This window comes from Hypomesus nipponensis, chromosome 23 (genome assembly GCF_054491055.1).
Source record: "Hypomesus nipponensis isolate SF chromosome 23, ASM5449105v1, whole genome shotgun sequence".
Taxonomy (NCBI): domain Eukaryota; kingdom Metazoa; phylum Chordata; class Actinopteri; order Osmeriformes; family Osmeridae; genus Hypomesus; species Hypomesus nipponensis.
Genome location: NC_140383.1, coordinates 10,507,155 through 10,513,579, shown reverse-complemented (window position 1 = coordinate 10,513,579; position 6,425 = coordinate 10,507,155).

The following is a 6,425-nucleotide window of genomic DNA, read 5'->3' as shown; positions in this document are numbered from 1 at the left end:
TCCACTCCTCACAGCTAAAAGAGGGGTTTTCTGGCAGTTCCATCTCTCAATAAAATGACTGTGACACTTTTTTTCCATGGAAAGTGATGCTTGCAAAGCTAGCTGCATCTGATATTTGTGTCTGTCGGGCTGTCAGGTCGGTTTCACTCGAAAATCATTTGCAGTGCTCTTCCGTGATGTGGTTTCTAATGGGAGGCAGACTGGCTGAGCCAAAGATGTGTCTGTTTGTATACTGGTAGCATTCTCCTTGCTAACAAATAGTCTTGTTTACACACGCTAAGATGTGAGAACACACAGTGTCAGTGAGGCCTTCGAAAGCTGAGGACGATCAGCTTTAGAAACACGACGATGACCTCCAGTATCAAGCTTTTTAGAAGCACCTTTAAGAATGGAACAGGTCCGACAGGTCGGATGGAATGTTAAACTCTTCAGACTTCCGAAAAAGAATGCCTGTAATGCAATAGGCCTAAATAAACAATCGTTCCACAGATCAAAATCAAGATCCATGACAATTACCTAGTGACACATTGTTGAAATACGATGGTAGTTACAGTCAGTGTTCTGCTTTTCAACATCTCTACCCAGCCATTTCCCTCTGACATTCATTTACCAACCAAAAGTATGTATTTAGTTTAATAAAGCCTTGAGCAGGCGGCTTACTGGGGACAGAGTAGGTAAAAGATTTACTTATAAAGCAGACAGTGGCAATCTTTCTCTTGATACATTGTGGTCTGGTCTCCACATAACATATACATCCAGTACAGTAGAGCCTGCAGTTATGCACTGTGATTCCAGGTCAGGCAGAGGTTAACTGTCTCCACTCATCTCCAATATCATCAATTACGGTTGATCAAAACCAAACCAATGTCTTTAGTTTCAAATGAGACCAAAGAGCCTGTGACCTACAGGGATTTGATGGTGACCCAGGGTCATGAGCTCTTGCGTCGGGAACGACACATGTACAGAGGTTCTACCCTGGCGTGGTTGTGAACCTTCCCCCGTTGACGTCCTGATGTTGTGATGTGGTGCTCCAGGCAACCTCATTGACCCAGACGACTTCTCTCACTTCCTGTCATGTGAGAGACCGGAGACCAAAACAGCCAATCATGCAGGGACTGTCATCCATTTTCAGAAACCAGTTCCCTGAAACCACACGCGCCTCCATGAAGCAGATTATTCCAGATGTCATGAACAATGAGTCTGTCCTCTGCACTCTGTAGACCGAGATCCAATATCTCTCTTTTTCGTGGATGTGACAGAAACAGAATGGAGACTGCCATTTTCATTATTGTGTTTCCCCTTTCTAAAAATCACACACCATCAGATTATCTTCACTGTCCCTAAATGGCAATACAGTATATACTCACTAACTTGTATTCGATTGCCGTTGGTTAGGGACAAAAGGGTATTAGTTGTTCCTCTGTCTGATGTGAACGATCAACTGAATGCAGTTGATAAACTTCTCTCACATTGTTGTCATGTTGTTATTATTATTAGGGAAAATAGTCGGATTTTTGACAATGAGTTGTGAATGTCTTACCAGTGGTTGGTGATGTCAGAACCCACTCAGAACACTATTAGCTCCTGATCCCACATACTACATAAACAAGATGGGTTCTGCCCTTGGGAACTGAGCCAAATTTCCCTTTTAACGGGAAGATTCTTGACATGGAGTGGGCTCAACTAAACACTGTACTCTCCGTTGGGTTGGAAAAGAGACAGCATTTTTGCAGGCGGCGAAATGCTTGTGTCACTGTCTGTGGAGACTGATCACCTCAGAGGAGAGAGAACAACTCAATGAATCCCAGTTGATCCAAGCTTCAATCTGATTCAAACAGATGATCCGGAGCAGCATCTGCAGTGATCCAGGGCTCTGTCTGCTGTAAGGGAAACCCGGCAGACATGTAGAAAGAGGAAGCCAAGCTTCTGTCGGTCAGAGCCGCAAGATGAGGTTGATTAAAACGTTCTGTTCGTATTGCTGTCTGCTTTGGTCTGCTTGTCTTGTCCTGGTGTTTGTGATACCATAGCCACTTACACCTAGTGTGTGCTTAACTTATATAAATATACATTTGAACTCTAGAGCCATAGAAGGTAGTGTAACGCATCACAGGAGACAGGACTAGACCCAAGCGCAGAGCGCAGATTTATTTAGCAAAGGTACAATAGGGAGTAGGCTAGTCATCTCCAGTATTCAGGCAGGAAGTCAAAATCCAGAAGCAGGTAGAGAAGCGAAGGTACCGACAAGGATCAGGCAGGAGGGAAGGAGGTCTGGAACAAACAAGGATTGTCAACAAGAGGCCAAACAGTAAATAAGATAAACGCTCAGAATGTGATGGTAAACTAACACAAGACTTCGCAAGGAACACAAGAAATCAGGGGTATATATACAGACCAGCTTGATGGGTAACCAGACACAGGTGTGTAGGGATAAGTGGGCAACTCAATCCAAGGAGTGGGGGTGCACAACAGACACAGAATGGAACAAACCAACTGGACGGTACACAGGGGGGGATTTGGGGTCCAGATTTGAAGGCCTCAGTATTCAGGGGAAGAGGAGCGTTGGATCGTGACAGGGAGGCCAACTCGGAATGTCGGCAGGTACAAACAGCACAAGGTTCTGAAGTCGCAGTAGCTATTTGTTAAATTTGAAAAACTGGGGATGAAGGCAATGAAATACTTTGATTAAAATGATAACAAAGATTACTCTACTTGTTTGGACGCACATTGGAACTAGACTTTATAAACCTGACAGGGATCAGCAACAGATGATGAAGACATTATTACAGTGTCTGCCTGTGTCTGCCTGTGTCTGCCTGTGTCTGCCTGTCTGTCTGCCTGTGTCCGCCTGTCTGTCTGTCTGCCTGTCTATCTGCCTGTCTGTTTGGGAGCCAGCAGTTTGGGAGGAGTCAGCAGGAGACACACACACATGACTAGACATACAGTAACCCCAATCACACACACAGCTGTTTATGATTATTAAGACAGGTGTGGTCCTCATACAGCATTAGACACAAAAATACATGCGGCACACAGACAAACACCCCCCAAAAACACTTGGTAATGATAAACCATACATCTTAGCCCTTTTCATGTCAAAATAAATGACTGAATCAACTCTATTACTCAATTATATTTTTTCGGGGGGGGGGGGGTCATTATAAATGTAAGTAATGACTTTCTTACTTAATTAATTAATTTAGAAGCATCAATACATGTATTATATGTAACAGAATCAACATTAGACAGTGATCCAGGGTCATGTGGCCTCCCCCACTTCCTTCCTCAGAGAGTCTCACATGAGGTATCAGTCCATCTCAATCAGTCTCTTATGCTTCCAGAACACTCTCACATCATCACATTCCAGTTTTCCAAATACTGGGAACACTGACTGTGCTGGGTCTCCAGCCTTATGTCTTTGTATTGGAAGGACTGACATCCTTCTCTCAGTACTTTGTGAGAGCCTGATGGAAATACCTTTCTTCATCACACACACACACACACACACACACACACACACACACACACACACACACACACACACACACACACACACAGTTGCCACTCACTAGTTACATGTTGTCTAGCAGTGACCCTGACAACCGCCCCTCAGGCATCAAAGGCAGTCCAGGTGGGTGTCCCAGTGGGGCCTGTTGGCTGTCCACCAGCGGCCGAGTGGTGGTCCAGACCATACGGCTGGCCAGGCAGTGTGGGTAGATAGGGGGATTAGCAGGATTGGGTGTATCCACCAAAACTCAGATTACGTGACGAGGAAGCAATGCAAAACTCAATACAAATACAACATATCTTCATATGCTGTATATGATTCCTGACATTTAGAAAACGTGCTGTTTCCTTGGCGCACAACTGCATGTGAACATATGTATGTACAGTATCTCTGTCTTTGACTCAACCCTTCTCTGTTTTGTAGAATGCCAGATGACAGGCGTGGGTTTACTGTAAAACCAATTACAGTAACCATGCCAAGATTCAGAGACCACATGAACAGAGAGATACACTCGGTCTTTCACACACACTACAGCACAGTATACTTTGTCAGTACATACTGCAACCTAAGCACATACTGTGGCACATTCTCATGCAACTGAACGAACCACGCACATTCACACACTTACAGTATAACCCCTCATGCTGTTTCTCTGAAGTTAAACAAATGATTCAAACCCGTGGAGTTGAAAGAGAAGATAGCCCTCTCATTGTGTCTCTACATCATGACACACACACAAGCACACGCGCACACTCAAACATGCGCACACACACACACACACACACACACACTCATTGAACCACAACAGAGGATATGGACCTGGTGGGCATGTAGGCACAAACACTTAGCAGACCTACTTCTACTATATCTTATCTGCACGCAAATACACACACAGACATACACACAGACACACACACACACCCACACAAACACACTTGCACAGAAGACACAAGCACAACAAACACAAGCAATTACAGTACCCATGCAATTATGGAAAACGCACTCACATACTATGCATGTTGTGTACACACACAGAGATGCTTGCACACACACACACACACACACACACACACACACACACAAACACACACACAAACAAAATCACACACAAACAAAATCACTCACAAAGAAAAGTTAACCAGCATCTCACCTCCCAGAAGCATCTGTCCTGGTCAGTAGTGTCATTTACAGGATAATCCTGTCATTCTTTCCACTGTGGGAGTGGGCTGGACCAACTTTGGTCTCACAGTCACAGTATCCTCTCCGGCCAACAACACACATGTACGCACACACACACGCGCACACACACGGACACGCACACACACGCGCACGCACACACACACACACACACAAACACACACACACACACTTCATGTTCTATCTGTTATAACACAGTTGAATAGGTTGAAAGGAAACACAGGACTGTCAGCCTACAATTCCCAGAACGTCCCACACTCCAGCACGGACAGCCAAGGTGACATGGTGATTTATCTTCATCTAAATGAGTACAAATAATGTCCCGATTACCGACCCCAGAACAAGAGTTCACATGTATGGGGTGTCTTCCACACGTCACTCCCTATCCTAAGCCATCCTCGCTCTCAACAGGCCTTAACCCAGTTTGAAGGATGTTTATTGAACATGGGTTGTGGGCTTGACATTTCCCACAGAGTTGTGCACATTATTTTTATTATCCACCGCAAAGTCAAGTAAAAGGCTGCGTTCAATCAAACAAACCACTACATGGGTTCTCCTTCACCCCAGCCCGGCACACACCACTTTGGCTTGAAGTGCAAATCTGGCTGCAGATCAAGTATCGTTAACGTTGTTGAATACCGTGGACTGCTGACCTTTGCTGATCCTTCCCAGTTGCTAAGTTGCAGAGGGGATGTATAAGCAACAGTTACAATGGAAGGGGGAGTGAGTAACTCTTCGGTTGAAGTGTTGAGATTGTTGAGAGCAAAAGGTCACACAAAATTGTATCTTCAGATAAGCTCCTTTTACATTTCCTGTGTTACTTCCCGTGTCAGCTCCCCTGTTAGAAGAGGTTATGAAATACCACATTTGGTTCATGTCAGTAAAAACTGAGACCAGATGCATATAGTGATTGTTTTAATTACAAGTGATGCATTAGTGCAGTAGACCAACATAACTACTGACTGTGCTCTAACAGGTGTCACAGCTGGGTACTAGAAGAAGAATAAAGTAATACTCTGTGTGTGTAGCGGTAGTGTTAGGTTTGCGATGGTAATATCTTTTTCGGTTTTTCACAAACCCTAATTTACCATAAAATTCGAGTTTTTAGTTGTGATTTTTTTTTTTACGGTAGGCTTCTATAATATTACAAAATATACATAAAAAAATATATGATCAAAAAGACAATTAAATTCTGCAGTAGCTGTCAATCCACGTCAGTAAGCACGCTGGTGAGGTCGTGACAGCAATGACCTATTCCAGTATTCCTGACTGTGTGTTACAACAAGGAGCTAGGTGGTAGGGAGGATCAATCTAGTGAGGCCTTGAATCCAGCTTCAAGACTGTTTCTGGTAAGATGACCAACGTATCTGGGAACCACCCTACATATGTGACTGTGTGTGTGTGTGTGTGTGTTTAGGGGTGGGCAATGCATATCCCTATTCTGAGAATTACTTAAGTTCATAATCACAACTGTGGGTGTTGAGCTCATGTCTGTGTTCCAGGCAGTCGGTGAAGACACACATCCTGAGTAACTTGCTTTCCCGAGGTGTGGCCATAGATATCCTTTTTATCGTAATTTAAATTCAATAACAACCTCCTCAGAATGGTCTGGATGTACAAAGATTGTTGTGTCTTGCACACAGGTTTAATTTTCAAGTCAATTAAAAGTGACCAGATGGTATTGGATATCAAATACTTTGGAAACCATAACAAACATTACAAG